Raw genomic sequence first — 21,137 nt, 5'->3', positions numbered from 1 at the left:
TTCCTCCCTTAAAATGTAAACAATTGATTAAGAATTATAATTTTTTCTGTTTCTCTTTCGAATTTAAGTTACTTTCTATATATCGCAGCTTTTAGCTCTCTTTTCCTCCTCCAAACATCCTCTAAATATTTAGGCAAACTATGCTTTTAGCCAAAATTTTGACTAAGAGCAGGGGAGAAGGAAGAACTGGGAAGCCTTCGAACAGTGATTCTTCCGAACTTTCTTGTGAGAGCTTCTATAAATCTACTCTTCACCTGCTTTTAATTTAATATTTTTTAATTCTATATTATTTTATTTTACATTATTTTATTTGGTATTATTTAATTCTATATTATTCAATTTTCTATTATTTGAGGGTGTTTGAGAGAGTAAAAGAAGTCTGGATGCTTAAATATCTAGAATAAAAGTTTGAAAAAAATTACGGAAAAAAAAACTCGAAAATTCGATCTTTTATTTTAGAATTTAATGGAGAAAAAGTCCTTAAAATTTCTTTTCTTGTTAAAATTGTTAATGTTTTAAAACTTTTTCCAACTCTAGCTTCCAGAGGATTAATAATTAAACTTTAATTTTTGAAATAGAAGTTACTGGAGAGGATAAATGGGCTATAAACTGGATTCTGTATAAAAATTACAAAACAATCACTAGAAACAATTACTATTAAGGATTTTTTAACCATTCACTTCTATAGATGTATTGAAATTAACTTCTGTAGCTACATTTCACTCAGCATAACTTAAGCCTTTCTGATATTGGTAATTCCATCAAGACTCCTAATTCCAAATTAAATCTCAAATTCCAAAACTCAGACTATTGCTCTGTATTCAGATCAGAGCTTATTGCTATTAAAAATGCCTAAGTTATGTTCAGAATATTGTTGAGCCTGATTTTGAGAATCTATGAATACTGACTGGAAGCAAATAGTATATAGAAGCCTATATATCACGCTTTGCCAAAGATCACTTGATGTGTCTTTGGTATGTACAGGGACCGAGGACTTTTAGTTTTTGCGCAAACTGGTAGGCATCATCGTCCAAACTTGTTCTAAAATGTTTTTATTTCAAGTTGAACTAGGTTTTTCCAAAACATCTTCCATTTTTAGACTTTCTGGAAGTTTGTGGACTTAGGGAATTGGTCTATTTGGGTTATTCCACTTAAGGGTTAGAAACAACAACAACTTCCCTGGCATCTCAACGGTAAAAATAATCATTTTTCTTTCCATCAATAAAATTCATTACCAAAGATTAATTGAAAAGCGATAAATATTGAAGTAGGGTCTTTTTCAAGGAGGGGGGGGAGATAACAAGGGTCATATTCAGATTCAGGAGGGTATCAAGTGTAAATTGTTTTCATTCACGTACAGCCTAGTTTATCAGTTTTAAAAATCGCACATTCTTAACAGACGCAAAAACATTTTTCCGTCCATTACATTCATGGACGCATGTTCTAAACTAACTGCATGACGAATGTGAATGTCTGTATGCGAGTTATGTTCTTAAAAAAAATAATGTCACTTGCAACTACAAAATTTAATGTAAACGTAGATGCGGATCCAAATCTGTGAACTTTTGAAATTAAAATGTAATCCATGTACAAGAAGATAGGACATGATAAAGAATGAAAATGTCGTTGACAAATAATATTTCCTAACAACTTATCAGGGAAATTCCATACCACCTGTAATCGACAAAATTATAACACAGCCAAATGATTTAAACTAACACTTTATCCCAACAGAATCATAAATCAATCGGATAAGTATAAAAAAATTAAAATTTTAGTTATTATTCTGTGCTTTTTTGGAATTTTATAATTTAGCTCTTGAAGGAATAATCGATTTTCTATTAAAAAAAGTTTTCCCTTGCTAACAAGGAGATGAGTGATAGAAACTAACAAAAGGCAAAGCTCTCTAGCACGCATTGAATTCCGCAAATTGAAACAGGAATTTTCTCGGAGCAAATTTCATGAATGACCAATTCGAACATAAATATAAAGTATTTTAAATCGAATAAACATAGATTCGAAAATTCCAATATTCGAGTTTGCTTTAATTACACACATTTGTTTATTCGACTCAAACTTAGATATTTCTAATGATTTCAACAAAATAATACATAGCGTCAGGTGTGGTAAGGGGAGTATAAAATAAAGCTTTTCTTAAAGAAGGCTCTAAAACAAAACCATTAAATCTATTTTGTTGAAAATCTTGATGAATTGGATTCATATAGATTAAATATGAGTCATAACTTATTCATTTTGTTTGATTGTTTTCTTATACTAATACATTCAAAAGAACATGTTTTGATGTACTCACTTTACCCCACAGTGGGGTAAAGTGGGTATAGTTCTATAATTGGTATAGATTTCGCTAAAAAACATATGCAAATATTGTTTAAGAAATAAAAAATATATCATGATTGTATGAAAAAAATTCTGAAAAAACATTTTTTTCTTATTAAATTCAAGAGTTAATGTTCATGGCTATCAAAATTAGGTCTCACTTCGGATGCAGTATATTTTCCTGAACTATACACAATTTTATCAAAAAGTAAGAAAAGTGTAATAGTTTTTGGTTTATTTGAAATATAAATGAGAGTGTAAAAATTTATATATAAAGTAGTAATTTAAAGTGTTTTTACTATTTATACCAGACATGTATTTTTATTGAATTTAGTAGCTTTAAGGATATAGTTTTGTTGCCCTCTCAAGGCAGAACTTCAGTGAAAAATCATTTATATCTTTAAATATGCCCATTAAGTTGCACTATTGTGCTATTTTGGTAATTATTTTAATTGTATAACTTGTCTGTTAGATTGTTACTCCCCCTATTATTATTTTCTTTAAAAAATAAAATTTAAAAGAAATTTTGTTTTCAGCGTTAAAATTACTCTGTAGGGCTATCATCAAACAAGTAACTATTTCATTATAAAATATGCAGCATTAGATACTTACTAAGGCTAACACAGAAAAGTTTAAACAAATTAACAATAAAAAAACAGTAAAAAAATCATTATCATATAACACTCACCTAAGCCTAACCTCTTTACCCCCACCTCTGAAAACAATTCCTAATAAATAAAATTTTTAACTGTTTTATTAAATATCTATGTAGATCTGTTTTTTAAATGTCTCTCTGCCAATTTAAACTAAAATTAATAGTTATTGACAGTTTTTAATGATATTTGTGGAAAGTTCAACAACAGTTTAAACTAACATACTTTATAAGTTGACCATAACAGATAATTAGTAAACCTTAATTTTTTTTATTATTCAGTATAACTGAAGTAAAAATGCTTGGCTCAATTCCAGTAAATGTCTCCAAAAATATCAAATAAATTATCTTAAAAGGAGAAAATAGATGTTTTTTAACATTTACTCACTTTACCACATGTACCAACTTTACCCCCCCCCCCTGACGCTACTATTTTTAGTTCCCCTGTTAATCCTTTAAAAGTTAAATGTAAACGATAAATATATTGTGTATTTTCGATTAGCTTTTCTACGAAAAGTTCGGCCTATTTACTGGGAAAGTATTGTCTGTATTTTATAAAATCCCTCTTTAATTGTAATTTAGTAACTTCTGCACAACTATTATTTCAACTGAAATAAATAGTTAATTTAAAAGATTCCTAATCTTCTTTGTTTCGACCGTTCCTATTAGCAGCTTAAATCGGTATTTTAATTGAACTGAAAAAAATAATAAAATTTTGTCCTCATACGAAGACTTTAAGTGAAAAGGGGGAAAACATTTCAAAACATTTCGTAAGAATTTTGCAGCAAGTGTTAGGAAATACTTCGCATGTGTTTTGCAATTAATTTTTGAATTTTATGTAAGCATTTAAGTTTGTTTTTGATGTTGAGAAAATAAAATTTCGCTACATTCGATTCAGTATACTTTCTGTTCATTTTTATATTGTTTTAATTGCTTAAAAAAGTTTTTTTGTATGGTTCTATGCGTAAAATTTTGATTTAAGACATTTAAAACTTTAAGAAATATTTTTTTTTTTTGATTTGAAGAATTTCATTTTTATCCAACATTTAAAATTGAATTGTAATTCCTCTTTATTCTTTTGTAACTTAAAGATAGCGAGGGAATACTATCAGCACTATGTTCTAAGCACAAAACTTCTAAATTAATTAATTGTTCACATAAAACATACAAACATTTATACTTTTTACAAGTTAAACATATGGGCACACTTATTTAATGTATAAACCTAAAAAGCGTATAGAAAAATATATGTAATGTATGTTATAGACTTACATATTTAGCATTTTATTAACTTAAATGTAATTGTATACATTTCGAACATTTTTACTTAACACACAAAATCATATATTTTTATTTCATGTTTAACATGCATTTCCATGAAATATGCGTTATGTATTCTTTTAAATACATTATACATAAATATTTATAAATATGAATATTTATGTGTCAGCTTATCTGCGTACGTGCGTGTGTGTATTAGATGTAACACCAGAACCGTTTGGTCTATCATTATAAAAATTAGACGGCGGTTGCAAGAATAATTTTTGCCCCAGATCAAAATGTTACGTCAAAAATGTTACCCAAAAATTCGATCAAAATGTTACGTCAAACGAGCTTCCAGCTCTTAATAGGTTTCCTTCAATTGTTTCTCTGTTCAGCATTTAAAATACCTCTATCTTTATACATTTATAATAGTTTCTTTATTGATTTCAAATTTTTCTTTCACTAAGCTATCAGTTTTACTTCAAAATACTTGCGGTTTCTATACAAAAAACTAATTTTCTAAAATATAACAGTTCTCACGCATCAAACAATGCAAACGAATTTCTAATAAACTTAAAGAAAGTTTTAGAATTAAAGGTAAGTGCTAATTGCACTTTTAATGCAATTATATTCCTTTTCACAATGGGTTTAATTAACCCTAATCAGTTTAATTCATTTCTTTTTCTTTCATAATTGCCATTTATATCACTCTTTGCCAGAAATACTATTAAACCATAAAAGATGAAATGGTAAAAGAAAACAGGGAATACAATTGGAGGAAACCTATTAAGAGCATCCAACAAAGCTCTGTAGAGCACTTAAAATAGAAATAAAGTTCAACAAGGACTCTAATATTGCTGCTGAGTTGTTATGCATTGAAAAAAAAATATTTCTGGAAAGTGAGTTGGGTTTATTAACGCTTCTCAACGAAAGAAAGCATAAATACCAAAATGAATGAGAAAAAAAATGAAATTACGGAAGATGTTGAGGAATGTGAAAGCAGAAAGCGTTTTGTGCGAGAAATCTCATAAACATTTTGTTCTAAGATGTTGAAGGAAAATAAATTGAATTCGGTTGAGAGGGAAAATTTTTATTGAAGAGTTTTATTAAGAAGAGGGAATTTTATGTTTTAGAGACGAGAGAAATATCCGGTTTTTCCAAAGGTTTTTTTTAAAGCATTTTATTCATAATTTCATTAAAAATACCGTTTCAAATTCACTAATAACCATAATAATATTTGCTTAATATCTCATGAATAAATCATAAATTCTGCGGAAAAGAATCGTTGTTCGTTTGAATTATCACGATATAGTGGAAATTCCATTAGAGTTAATCTTCTTTCTTTAAGTTACTCAGTAGCACTTTAACACTAAATGTCACTTTATAACAAAGCTACATCAATAAGGATAATAATAAGTTCAACAGCATTTCACTTAAAAAAAAATTTGAAAAGTTGAAGATTAACTGTTAAGTTATATAGTGCTGATATACGTGATAATCAATTTGAATGTCATTATATACTAAATGTCACTTTATAACAAAGTTACATCAATAAGGATAATAATAATTTCAACAGCATTTCACTTAAAAAATGTTTTGAAAGATTGAAGATTAACTGCTAAGTTATATAGTGCTGATATACATGATAATCAATTTGAATGTGGGTATATACTAAGTCAAGAAAAAAAAGTTCGGTGATAATCTCTGAAAATAGGAGTTCTTCATTACCACATTGATATACACCGAAGATCCATTACATTATGAACACCCTCCATCTATAACAATGGGCTCGCCCAGGTTTTCCCGGTTTCTCGCCCATGAACAATGTTTTCATGGGGCACATTAGGACCCATAATCCTCATAGAACAATCCCTAACGCCTGTAAGCTACTTGAACATAGTTGCAGACCAGGTTCACCCATTCATGGCAACAGTTTGTCCTGCGGGTGATAGTGTTTACCAACAGAATAATACACCTTGTCAAAAGGGTCGAATCGTCATGGATTGGTTCGAGGAACATTCCAATGACTTTCAAGTCATGTCTTAGCCCCCAAATTCTCCAGATATTAATCCAATAGAGCATTTGTGGTCCTACTTGGAAAACCAAATTTGTGCTGCCACACTACCCTCTCGCAAAGTGAGGGAATTGCAGTACCAGTTGGTGAGCGCTTGGTACCAGATACTTCAGACTACCTATCTGCACCTTGTGGAATCAATGCCATTGCGGGTGCTAGCAGTTTTGAGGGCTAAAGGGGATCCTACATGTTATTAGCAGGGTGGTCATAATGTAATGGCTCTTCGGTGTATGTGATAATCAATTTGAATTTTATTATATACTAAATCATTAAAGAATTACTCGGTGATAATCTTTTATAATAGGTTATGAATAAGCTATAACTTTAAATATAGTTACATTTATTTCACCAATCATTCTACGTAATTCAATTCTCCATGAATTTTTTTGAAACAGTTTTTGTGGGATCAAAACTACTTTTTCTAGAGATTGTTTGGGTATTTGAAAAAATTAGACTGGATAAGGTATTTACAAATTTCATTAGTGATCTTGAGTTTCAAAGTTTAATCTTTTGCGATCGTATTAAGTTTATACGTGGGTGTCATGCTGGTCAGAATTAATTTACTTAAAGAATTAATTTATGCACTATTATTTCAAATTCTAAGTATCTCCGAAGCTTGTCGACTTAATATAATATAAGATCAGTATGATTCTTTGCTGTGGTGGCTGAGAGCAGATATATGACTGGAACGGTAAAAAAAGCGCTGCTGGCTGAAAGTAGACATACGACCACGAAGGGTTAATAACCAAAAGATGCATCTGAATTAATTGTTGAGAATTGATCTAGCCATAGTGATTGATTTAAATCATCAGTGGTTTTCTACGAAGCTTCTTTACATGTTCATGTTTATGTACCTTAAAGCTTTCATGATGTACAATATATCAACAGATTTCTGAACGCAGCTGAAAGATTTGATCATTTAAATAGTATATCTGGCCTTTCTTTTTGAATAGCGGTTTTATTCGAATATGTAGCAACATTTTACACCTATGCACACAGTAGCTTACTGTAACAATTCCTTTGCTCCAACAATATATAACAATTTCTACTTCCTTAAATTAAGAGCAAATTGTTATAGAAGACGGAATAGGAAAATCAAAATATGGAAAATATTACATATTGAGATAATTCCGCATTTTGTGACGTAAACGAATTTTCCAAAATGTCTTCCTTTCATCTCAAAAGTGACGTAAATCAAAATTTATATGCAGGATTTTCGCCATTTGTCACACTGAAGAAAAGTCATGTGACTTACTCTCCAAAATAGACATCTGCAGAGAATGGCGTTCTCTCTGGCTAAGACGTTGAGTAATGTTATGCTTTTCTATAAATGGCTCTGAATTTCCGGATTGCCTCTTCATTTTTCCGGTACTTGCTTTTAAAGATTTGTAAGGGCTTCAATTCAACTTTGGTGCTTAAACTATAACTCCAAAACCTGTTTTTAATTTAAAATTAAACTCCATTGCCTCTCGTAGGTGATAAGTTTTAAATTGATTGCTTAATTTTGTTCTAAAAATAATTTTTAATGTTCGGGTTTTTTTAGAGACTTCGTGTTTTTTCGTTAATTTCACTATACCGAGTGATTTATTGCTACATGTGATTACATTATTTCTGAATAGCGTGATCTTTAACTTTTTTAATGCATTTTTCCCCCTTAGCCATTCACAATATGATTAAATCCCAACATAACAGAGTTCTAAATCTGACAAATAGGGTACCTGAAATGCCATATACAAATCAATACAAAAATTAGTTGCTTTAGTTAGAAAATAATGTACATAAGTATTTTTGTCTAATTCACTTTAGTTGCCGAAGTATAAATGATTGAAAAAGTAATGCCATAAAGTTGGGTGAAAAGAAAGAATGTCTTAAATTTCGCCAAATGCGTTTGGAATACATTTGGAAGAATTATATTTATGCCGTTCGACGTTTTTGACGTAATTTTCCGCAATATGGTACTCCGTTCGCACTTTTTGTGACGTAATATTACGTTCCTGGTTTGTCTTTCCATTTCTTCTTGTCTTTTGATGTATCTTTTTTTTTCTGCGCTTGCAAAAGAGAGATAGGAAAACAAATGCATTAAAGCAAGCAGGGGTGAAGGTAATGAAAAGATAAATTTCAAAACATTTCTCGTTAATTTTAATTCAGTAAATAAATTATTATCTTTAGGAAAATTGTCAACTGCAACATTGTTGTCTTGATGTTATAAATGTCCTTGAAAATTATCTGTTATAAATTTGGTCTTATTAATCTAATTTTTAACTTCAATTTGCGGGATGAATTAAACTTGGCTACATATTAAAGGCGTAGTTTTTAAGAATTTATAACTTGATAATCGATCACTTCGAAATAGATAAAGCAAACTTTATTTATTATTTTCTATACTGAAAAAATATCTGTGTAAAAAAAATAAACCTACTTGACAAATTGGCACTTAAGATACCTTCCAAGTGAAACAAACCTTCTTTTTTCCAAAACAAAAACACCTGCTATCAATGTCGACTTTTAACTGCATTGCTTTGCTTAAGGGTGTTTTTCCAAGCTATTTAACCAAGGAAAATAAAAAAGTCACAATTTGAGGGCCTCAAACTCGAAGCATAGAGGTGCTAGGGAAAATGAAAGAAAATGATTTTATACTGGAATTGCTGTGTATTCGTTCTTCTTAAAAAAAATGATAATAGATAAATAAATCTGAATTTATTAACTTTACGCAATCAGGGATAAAACTGAAAGGCAGCATAATTCAAAGCAATCAAAAATAAAATAATTTCAAATTGTACTATAATTATAATTATTGCCCTTTCTGGCATTTTAAATTTAATGAATCATCCAAATCATCAAGTCAAATAATCAAAAAGTTTAACAAGAATTAATAATGACTTAATCATTTGCACCGAATAACATCGAGGTTAGAACATGGTAGTCAAGATTTACCACAATCCAGCTATTTTCCCGATGAATTTTCCCTTTACATAATATTTTTTCCAATATTATTTTTATAATTATTGACTCTGTGCTATTTGGATTTACAGAAACACATCTTGAAAACACAGCTAACAAAATAAACACGTAATTTCAGATAGTTCTCTAACAACAAACTCCGTGCATGCGCGTACACAACATAATCCATCAAAGTAAAATAGCAATTCAACAAACAAAACGCTTTTCTTTTTTGCAATACTATATTGAAACTATTTTCTATATATTGATATTTTGCCCTATTTCCATAATTGCACAAGATAAATAAAGACAAAACGTAACCTAACAGTTATGAATACCTGTCACAAACATCACAAAATAAAATTTAAAAATAACATATTATTTCCTAAAAAAAACATTTATTTCATATAAGACGAAAAAATTTTATTCATATTATTCATAAATGTTCATTTTTATTTATATTAAGAAATAAATTTTGGTTACTTTTCTTTTAATCATTCTCGCCAAGAAACAAAAGGTGAACAAGATACCAAAAAGTGAACAAGACAATTTCTTTTCTACTGGGATGAAGAAAATTAAATCCTTTGATAGAATTAGATATATCTTTCTTTCTTTGGATTGAACAAATATTTCTTCCTCACTTTCAATCGAATAGATATTCATTAATTTACTTAATTTTTTATTTAGCTTTACTTTACCTTAAATTGTAGTTCATGTTTTTAATTTTATTTCATTCTTTAAAAGCTTATTTTATACTTTAAATATAATTTTATTTTTCCATTTTTAAGGGTTACACTTTACTTTTATTTACACTTTGTTTTATATTTTACACTATGCTTCATACTCTGCACTTTACTTTTATTCTATACTTAGTGCTTAACTTAAGTTTTTATTTATTATTTCTTCTATACTTTACTTTATTTTTTACATTACTTAAACTTTTTACTTCATTTTGCTATTTAAAAGCAATGTTCTCATTTATTTTAATAAAATAAGCAATAACACAAAATATTCTACTCTCAAAAAATAACGGATATCTTAAAGGTAAAAATTAAGAGGCCATTGAAAGAGCAATGATGCTAGAATTCTAGATACTCTATGTGTTACGTCAAGCGCTCAGGTATCATAATTTTGATCTAGTTGCGCTTTCTACGTCATTTTGTTAACATCGTTTTGTTTGTCATTTCTAAGTTAACTTTTCAAAAAATTGTATGGCTGGCAACAGCATTTTTATTTTTTAAGTTGTTCATTTTTTTTCTTTTAGAATTCGTTCTTTTTTAGCGAAATGTTTTTTAACCTAGCAGAATTCTTTGCCGACTGTTATCTCTATATATGAAGAAAATAAAGTAAATATTTAAGTGTTGTGAAAAGAATCTTATTTAGTTGTACAACGTACTTCATTGTGCTTCAACTCAGACCGATTCTTCGTCAACGTGGGTTTGAAGTTCGTAGCATTGAATCAGTAGCATATAGAGATCAGTGATTGAAACTCCTTCTGTATCATTTCATGCACCAACAATTTAAACTTGTATGCCATCTTTAGAGCAACTTTTTTAAAGTACAAAAAATAATGGCACTGTTAATTGTTATTTGAAGTAAAATGTAAATTAATTTGTTTCATTAAAACAACATTGTAAATTAATTTGTCTAAACAACAATTTATGTAAATAAATAAATTGTATAGTTATAAAGCTATAAATTGTGTAAATCGATACAGATTTGATGAACAAAATTTATAATCTAATGTAAGAAAATAAAGTATGCTCTGATCTGCTATAAAAGGATGGTGAAATAGTGTCTGCTTACATTAGAATCTTAAATTTTATTATAAACTCATATATTTGAAATATATGTACTGTAAGAATTGCAAATTGTATATTGAGTCATGCATGGTTTTTTCGAGGGCTTTTACTGTTCCTTCATTAATTTCAAATTTTCTAATTTAATAGATATTATTTGAAAACTAAAATCAATTCAGTGATTCTTTATGCAACTTATATTCACAGCACGTAATGTAGCAATGACAAATTTAGAAAACACTTTCACTTAACTGCATAATTTTGAGAGGGATCATCAAGAAAAATCTATTTGCTTATCTTCTTCATTATGCTGAGGTAAAGTGAAATAAAATCTTTATTATTATCTCGTGCGGAGAAATAAGAGTAATGCATGATATATACTATTTATCAGACAATTGTAACTTACTATCTGTACTTTCTTTTTCATTCAACTATTAATTATTTAGAGTACAAATCAAGTTCATTTTACATATCGAAAAATAAAGTAATGTTTGTGTTGTAACAATTTTAGTTTTAGTTTCCTCTTCAACAGAGTTCAAGCTTTAGAAGCAATTATACTAAATATTATAGTAGAATACCATTCGAAGTCGATTGTAATGTAATGCTTGAGAGAATGCAATAAAAGTATGCTTTCAAATAAGTGTAATGGGAACTTTTCTTGAACATGGTTTAAGAGAAGTTATTCGTATTTTTACAATCTGTCTGAATAAAAATAACGATTAGGAAGTTTTGAAACTCTCCATAAAAACTCTAGAATTCTATCTTTAAATATATACTGGTTTTGAATAAAATATTTTTCTGGTAAACTAAACCTGAAACATTTCTCAATAAATCTGTCTTTCAAAAGTAGAGTTAATTCTAATTCAGTATTATTTATTAATTATAAAATAGGTAACTAAATAAATCAAATAATTCAAGTAATTTAATTTATGAATAAAAATATTTTTGAGTAGACTATTAAGAAAATAATGGAGCAAAATATTTTAATTTTTTACCTACAAGAGTATGCTCTGCATTAAACAGGTGTCGAAGCTGACGTCACATCCCTTACCTGTCCGCTGGAAATCCATCAATGATCAATCAGGTAGCAACCAATAAGAATGCGTTTCTATTGGAATGGGAATATGAATCGTCCAATAGGAATAGTGCAAACTGATTGATTTATTCCACTCAAGTGATATAGTTCAGCTTCTGGCTTGGAAATCTGTATCTGAGGGAGGAAAATTAATCAAATTCTTCTCCTTAATGGGCAATTGAGAATACTTTTTTACATTTTTGATTTTCCCAATTGGTACCGAAATTTTTTTTATACTTTATTTCTGATTTATATTCAATTTATTTGCTGAGTAAAGACTCGTCTGGGAAAAATTTCCCTTAAACGCCGTAAAGAGTTTCATTGTCCTTCAAAATAACTGAACAATTTAGCAAAAACATCTCAGAACTACCTTCAGATATAGACTATGTGCATATACTCTGTATTAATAAAACGAAATTTTTCGAATATGAATAGTATAGCTTATTCCGAGTAAGTCGTACTTACACTTACTTGAGAACGAAAATTAGTAATCTTATGTGATGCACTCATATCAAAATGACTGATTTCCTGTAAATTCAATTCTTGTAATTCAAACATATTATTAAAAGTTATTTGGGAATATTTCTTTATAATTTAATTCATTACTTATAATTTGATTCCTTGTTTATAATTCGTTCTTCAAATGCTTATGATTTTGTTTATGTTTATGTTTTTTCTCTTCAAAAATACCTCATTTAAAATGCGTAATTAAGTACTTGTAGCCCAGTAAGTTTCTTCAAAATGAACTGATCTTGTTAGAAACCGAAGTACCAAATATAAATTAGATTATAAATTAGATATAAATTTGATTATAGATTAGATTAGATCAGAAATAAATTAGAATTAGATTACTAAGAATCGTATAAATTATATTGTTACCCTTTTATTTTCTCAATATTCATGCTCTTAATTCAATAGTGCAAAGCAAATTTTACGATGTAGGTTACGATCAAATTGAAAACATAGCAAATAAACAAACAATATGAACAAATAAATAAAAATGGAAAATTTTCAATAAGAAAGATATTTGAAAAACAATCTGGGGATCCACACTGAAGTAAGCATTGGAAAGAAATAAACTGAATTTCTTTCTTCAAAATACATATCCATGCTTTCGCAGAAAGAATATATGGAAAAGAAATCTTGAGAATTTTCGAGACAGTGAAGAGTTTCGATTTTGTTAGAATTTCAATGAGATAGTTCGCGTGGGACTATACCGGCATTTTGCTTTCCGTTTCACTCCTTTTTTAGATTTTGCTATTTTTTGGAGAAAGGGACAAAAAATCTGACGCCACTGTTATATTCAACTAATGCAACAAAAAAAAGGAAAAAAAATATACGTATGTTGCGAGAATTATTTCCACTTTGAAGCACCAGAAGGAGAAATTTACATTCCCCTTGAAAGAAAGATTTTTTTTTCTCCCTTCAGACTGGGGTGTCGCAACCTTGTAGGATTTTGGTTTCTCGAAAACATCGAACAATTGTAGTCTTCGAAAAAATATAATAAACCAAAAAAACTGATATACTAAATCCAATATTTGGTTTTTTTAAAATATGTGATTGTAGTTCCTTCTTTAGTTGATTTGATAGTGACAGTTATCAATATTTCTATGGAATAAAACAAAGAAAAGAAGCACCGAAGATTGAGGATAGCTCTATGTGTCCTATTACTTGATGCGTTATTCAAAGATTCATTTTTATTTTTTGAAAGATTCTTATTAAAATATCTGCTTGATAAAGTGGAATATGTTCAAAACCAGATGAATGAGCAATGTAATTATTTTTCGCGTAAACAATATTGCATACGAATAATAATATTGCATCCGCGTTATATTCCAGTTCAACAAAATTATTCTCCTTGTTATGGAAACATTGCGAGCAAAGAAAAGAAAAAACGAAAGGCGAAATATGGAAATCAAAGAAGAAAAAAAGTTGGAGAAAAAAACGATGGGGACTGGAAAAAGAAGAAGAAAGTGATTTGGCAATGCAAATTATAGGAAGGTGGGGAAAAAATTCTTGAAGGAAGAAAAGGAAGAAGCAAATAAGAAAGAAATAAACGGAGAACAATAGGGAAGATAAAAGAAGGAAAAAATGATCAACGAAAAAGAAAGGTGGTGAAAAAATTAAGACTAAGTCAAATAAAAAGAGAAAGATATAGCAAAAGCAAAATTGTGAATATATAACATAAACCAATGAAGAAAGGAAGGAATCAGTGTAATAAAATATAAAAGAAGCAATGTAAAAAGGTCGAAAAAAAGAAAGAAGTAATGCAAGAAGGTAGAAAAAAAAGAAAGAAGCAATATATAGTGAAAAGAATATAACTAGATAAAAGAGAAAGAAAGCAAATCAATACTAGAAAGAAAGGGGCAGAATTCAATGAAAAAGAAAGTAATGGAGATTAAAAAAAAAAAGGATAAAGCAATAAAAGAATCAATAAAATAATACGAAGCTGAAAAGAAAGAAATCAAGAAAGGAAGTAAAAAGAACCAAATGAAATAAAGTAGAAAAAAATAAAGAGTGAAAGAATGAACGAAAAAAAAGAAAGGCTGCAAGATGAAAAAGAAAAGAAGGAAGGAAAAGAAAAAGAGTCTTCGTACAAAAATGAACTAAACTCAAAATTTAGAAATCTGATAACAGTTTTTGGGTTTTTTCTACTTTCAGTTTCCAATAAAGAGCCAATACTTAAGCTTCTTAATCAAAATAGGCAATAAAAAATGTCCTTACGACGTAAGTACTAAATAAAGGAATAACGTTTTCGAAATCTAGCGACTTATATTCAAGATGGAATTTAATTACCCAAAACATGACACCGCACAAGGCTTAGCTTCAGATAAATTTCTGACTTCAATGTTAATCTTCTTAATTCATTTCACTTTCACACTCCGTTCTCATTCCGTGACACTCGGTTTTAATTCAGGCATATTTTATGAAATTGTTGCCTTGATTACATGATATCACAAGTTCTTTTTTTTTTTTTTTTACCTGAAATTTAGCGCTGTATAACAGTGCATTGACACTTGCACTGCTAAACGCAAATCTAGTATTTGGAGTTTTTTGACTAACAATAGTTTTTGATCAGATTAATTGGTCATTTTTCTCAATCCTAATCTAAAAAAAGAAAAAGAAAACCATTCTTTGTTAGTACGTAGTAATATTTCTTAATACAGAAAAATACCATTTTATTCTTCAAAAAAATCAACTTAACAAAAAAAAATGAAATGACACAAAATTTTTTTTTTCTGGGTAAATTTTTAAACTTTTAAAGGAAAAAATCGCTTGAGTTACTGAAATACTATTAAAAATATTTTTTTTTTCAAAATGAAAGCTTATTTTAAGTTAAACAATAACCTTTCTTATCTCATGAACTTAAAAAGGGCTTAAAAATCAGTGAGTGTAAGTAATTTTGAATTTCTAGGAGACAGGCTTTTCGTTAGCTAATGGGCGCTAGAGTTAGGTTATAGTAGAGTGTTGTAAACCCTAAAATGTGGTTTAATTAGTTTATCTGGTTGTTTCACTTATCGTAAGACATGGGAAAACTAGACTTTTTGTGTTAAGCATCTCTATGGTGCTACCATTTATGTGCGAATGAGAGTATTGTATTCTAATAGTCTAGGTTTGCAAGTTTGGGAGTGCAAGACACTGTTAACCCTTCATGGGTTGATGGGAATGGGGGAAATATAGTGGTGTCAACGTTGGAACTCAAACCCTTGTTCTGCCGCTCATGAATTTGACAGATTAGCCCTCTCAGCTATAATATGCACCCAGCTGCAAGGAACTAGCTTCATTAAGTGGGCCTAGTTGGCAAGATAAAATTCTGGTTGCTTAACTGTATTAGATGAAAACAGTTAATAAACGGTTTTTCTCACAGTTAATAGTTTGAATACCATCTTAGTTATGGTTATTTTGCTGTTTTGTTTGAATATGGGAAAATAACAGTTATTTAACCGTTTTTTCCAAGAAACTTCTTAAAGTGTAGTTTAATACAGCGTTTCGAAGTTCGGTCTTAAATTTTTGTTGTTGTTGCTTACCTCGGAATCGTCTGGCAGCGCTAGACGACTCCCATGAATCCGAACACCTCCAAAAAGTCCATAAAAAGACTGGAGTCTCACAGGACCTGATCTTTACCGAACCCCAAACAAGTCAGAATATGCACAAGGGAGGCCATGTCTGTCGAGTACCAATGACATTCAGGATAAGTTTTTTGGCCCCGGTTGAAAGTAAGGGAACTAGTGTGGCCACTCAAGAAGCGTGAAAAGGCAGTTTGATTGGCTCTCGGTCTAAGATTGAAAGATTCTCCCTGTTTTTTTACAAAATACCAGGAGTAGTTGGGAGGAGTTCTTATGGTCTTTTTTAATATCATTTTTGCCAGGGAAGAAATTTCACTAAAGGTAAGCTTCCCACAATGATCAGTGTCTTCTTCGGCAGCGGATTTGGCCAGGAAGTCAGCCCTCTCATTCCCATCAACCCCAATATGTGAGGGAATCCACTGAAGGTGTATGGAATGGTTGGATGAAAGCCTGTCAATTAGGTCTTAAATTTTATTTACTTATATTTTTTTCACTTTTTACATGCATCTGCATATCTATCACTCATCAAAACATTACTATTCTCTTTTATAAAAGTTTCTTCCTGAGAAATTAGTTTTAGATTTAGTTTTGTATTATTTAATATTGTAATTTCCGAGAAAATTTTGTTTAGTGAATTTTGTTAACTTTCTCATTATCTCGAACAATGTAGCTTGATGAAATTCAAAATCTAAAATTTGCCAGAAATTGGTTGAATTAGTTCCGGAGAAATAAAAATAAAAAAATAAGATTTTTTTTTAAATTTTGATTTATCAGAAGCTAATTACCGTCATAATAAACGTTTTACAAAAAAATATTTATCACGAGATATTGTTTAAATGGTAGTTTTCTGTTATTAATCATTGTATTTTTTATAATTATATATTATAATTATTTTATTACAGTTAAGAGATTTATAATAAGCCATCCCTTTTATTCCAGGATCATTATTTTAAACTTTTAAGTTTCTAATTTTTTCTCTTATCTCAATGAAATCATTGAAAAGAAATCCAAGCACTTTCTGCTAAATTCTATTTCTCTTTTGAGTATTCCTATTTTTTTATTTCCAAATTTCGAAATAAAATGCTCTGAACAGATTGAAATCAAACCAACATTTGCTCTGTTATTTGAAAATATAGTAATCTGATTTTTTTTTTCCTGCTTAGTAACGTAACTCAGAATAGTCCATCCGCATTCCTGAAATACTTCTTTTAGAAAGAAGCGCTATACTTTTTTTTGAAAAAAAAAGAAGGAAATTTGTTACTTTTATATTTGTATGTTTTCGACCGTATTTATTTTTTTTAAACGCTCATTAAATAATTTAAATATTTAAATTAAACGGCAACGTCATTGCAAAATTATCTGTTTCATTTAGAGATGCCACTATTTAGGCTTTCCCAGTTGAAGCGGTAGATGAAAATCATCCTGATTGAGGTGGTGCAGCATCTCCTAGAAGAGAGAAGGCCTCAACACGGTTTGATTAAGTAATCCGACGTAACGAACATAAACTGCGCTGTGGAAGCAATAAGAAGGATGTCACTACATTCAGGCTATTAAACTGCGCGCTAGGGGAAAATGCGAAAGATGTCATTACGTATGGACTACTAAAGGATCAAATTTCTTGTTTATGGTAACCCGTGCTGCGGCCTTCTCTCTTCCAACAGGCATTGGGCGATGGGAGCTAAAGAGTTTCACTTGATATTCCAATGTGAGGAGATGATTTCCTATTCGGCGATTTTAATAATATTGCCAAAATAAATTCCAAAATGTAACCTATACGGCAAATGTAAAACAACATGATATTTTATATTAAAAATGTTCCTTTATTTCTTCAGTAGTTGAGATAAGTTTGTTTTTTTTTAATTTTTGTTCATTTTTTCCATGCGATAGATTCATTACTATATCATTGATGAGCATTTCATTCTTGTCTGGACACAACTCAAAAAACGTGTGAATAATGAACACTGCTAAAAATGAACGAAGGAAAAGAACACATCACAAAAAGCTTTTAATCTCAAAAGCTGCTTAAGAAAATGGACATAGCATTTTACTCCGCTTTTCAAACTTCTTATAAACAAATTATTCTTTTTTTAAATAGTAAACTAATAATTTCAAATAAAGTCGTATTGTGGTATCTTCCATTTGTCAAGTGCAAGTTTTTAAATTAATATTTTTTTAAAAGATTTTAAATATCAACAGCTGTTTTTACAAGGCTGTCACGGGCTATAAATTTGTAAGAATAGTATTAACTTAACGTTGTACGAATTTATAGTTTTAAAAACAACTTATTATTTAGTCTTCTGAATACAATCTGATCACCTAAGAAGTTACACCGGCAACATACCCAGCCACTTCGATCCCGAAATCCGGTACTTAGAAGCGTAATGATTAAACTTAGTGTTTAAAAAAGTAAATATGAATTTTTTCGTTCGTTGTTAAATTTAGGTCGAACATTGAAAAGGTGTATTTTTGTAGGTTTATTTTCTTAAACACGCACTTTGAGCAGCGTTCATTTTTTAAACACGTTTAGTTTGCTGCGTCCACTTTCTTAAACATGCCTTTTGAGCTGTGTCCTTTTTCTTAAACGCGCTATTTGAACTGAATAAATTTTCTTAAACATGCTTTTTGAGCTAAGTCCATTTCCTTAATCTCGCTTTTTGAGCTAAGTTAATTTTCTTAAACATACTTTTTGAGCTGAATCTAGAATCAAAAGCTCACTGATATGAACACAGATTATTAGTAACGTGTTTGTTTTTAATAATCACTGTTAATCTTAATAAGAGTAGGAATAATCGGGATAATAGGGATATATTTTTAAACTAGTGTTTATTTTTTAATAAATAGCTTTCCCCGGTCGGTATACACTTGCCTGTTATTCCCTACGCTAATATTTTGATGGCTAATATTTTGATGGAAAGAAAAAAACGATGCCAAGGCCTAAACTTACCGAGACTGAAAAAGCCAAAGCCAAAGAACGTAGACGGGAATAACTTAAGCGTTACACGCAAACGGATGAACTAAAGGATTCTGGTAGCAAACGCAAGCATGAAGCCCATCCCTCACAAAAGTACCAAAGTGGTTGAGAGAATTATACCCTACCGAAGAGCGAATGGTGACCCTCCGAACCCCTTTCATGCAAATACTGGGAACTGCAAGAGCTGGGTGTTGATCACCAGTTAGGGATAAAAGGATCCATTGTCAACTTACACAATAACTTGCACAAGAACGTGATTGCAATATAAATTTTTCATTCACTATTAATGCAAAATTGAAAAAAAGGCTAGCTTTCAAATCATATTTCATGTATGAACTTGTGAATCCGAAATTGGTGTATGATGCAGCTTACAATCTCCTTCAAACACCATTGTACCAATCCGAAAATGTTAATATTGATCTCGATTGGCTGTTCAATGTCTATTCAGTCATCAAAGTCCATTCAGTCAATAAAGTTGCTTTCCCCAAAAAAAAATTTGACAGCAACCATTTTGCCAATGGGTAACCTGTGATCACCTTGAGGTGATCACGATTTATTTTTTTAATAATAAAATGGTTTACTCAGATTCTATACTTGATTATATTATTAAGACTGACAAAGGAAAGCAATAAAAAAAAGCTCAAAGTGTGATCGAAAATATATTAGCAATAAGTAAACCATATTGCAGGTATCGTTTCCACATGATTGAAATTTTAATAGGGTCCTTTGTCAACGAGTACGAAAATCATTATTTTGCACAAAAGCTATTTAATATTTGAGAAAAACTTATTTTAGCCATAAAAGCAACCGTGATTAGACATAAGAGCATAAGAGAGAGAATCACAGAGACTTCCTCCTTTTTTTGAAACTCGAATTCTTAAATTGGGAAAAGTTTTTAAAACGTACATACTAAAAAAATAAAATTTCAATCTTTTTAAAAAAAAATTGAAAAAATAAATAACTTTACCTATTCAACTGGAACAAAATATATTTTGAAGAAAAGAATAACTTCGCGTTCTAAAAACAAACCGGGACGTATAAAGGATTATCTCTAAATACAACCCTTTTAATTTGCATATTTAAAACTCCTATAAAAAATGAATTGATACCTACGACACTGGAGTAGCATACTTCACAAGCAATTATCTAATTACGAAACACCTCATAAGCAATTATCTAATTACGAAACTCAGCATTAAATTGTAAGGATTCAGGTTAAAATTAGACTTAAGCTTACTAGCGCTTTGAGGTCGTATTAAGTTTATACATGGGTGTCATGCTGGTCGGAATTAAATTACTTATTTATAAAATATTACTTATTTCAATTTTAAAAATGTCAATTATAATTTATAAAATATTATTTCAAATTCAAAGTATCTTCGAAGCTTGTCGACTGAATATAAAATCAGTATGGTTCTTTGCTGTGGTGGCTGAGAGCAGACATACGACTGGAACGGTAAAAAGGAGTTGGTGGGTGAGAGTGAACATAGACCGAAAAGGGTTAAAACCCACTTGAAACATATTACCTTCAATCTTCGCCACCTTATTTTTAATAATTGAAACAAATTGAAATAAATATAATCTGACATCATAATGATTCCTCAGACTTTCTGAAGCTTCTTCTTCTTTCATTATTATTTGCGATCCATACAATGCAATGTAGTTCCTTACTTAATTTATCATATCACCTTGGCTATAGAAAAACTTTTTTTATATTCAAATCCTGAAATTATTTGTTTAACAGTTTCAGTTTAAAAACACAACTACACTTTCAAAAATCAGGAAAAACGTATAGAAAATCTTATAGAAAAACGTCTCTTTCTTTCTTTTTTTAATTCTAATAAATGATATTTAAATTAATATAGATACGTTGTTCTACCTATGAATAAAGCTAGACAACTGGAATAACACGTTACAGATAACCTTATTAATTAATCCGTTATATATATATATGAATTT

At 29.6% G+C, this 21,137-nt stretch overlaps 1 protein-coding gene across 2 annotated transcripts in view; it reads left to right on the top strand.

Annotated features, from left to right (window-relative positions):
- LOC107452271 (Eag-like K[+] channel) overlaps positions 1–21,137 on the top strand; it is a 249,174-nt gene that overhangs the window by 134,897 nt on the left and 93,140 nt on the right. The gene's annotated exons all lie outside the window — the stretch shown is intronic.

This window comes from Parasteatoda tepidariorum, chromosome 7 (assembly GCF_043381705.1).
Source record: "Parasteatoda tepidariorum isolate YZ-2023 chromosome 7, CAS_Ptep_4.0, whole genome shotgun sequence".
NCBI lineage: Eukaryota > Metazoa > Arthropoda > Arachnida > Araneae > Theridiidae > Parasteatoda > Parasteatoda tepidariorum.
Note: the sequence above shows the minus strand (reverse complement) of the source record. Positions and strands in the feature narration are given on the sequence as shown.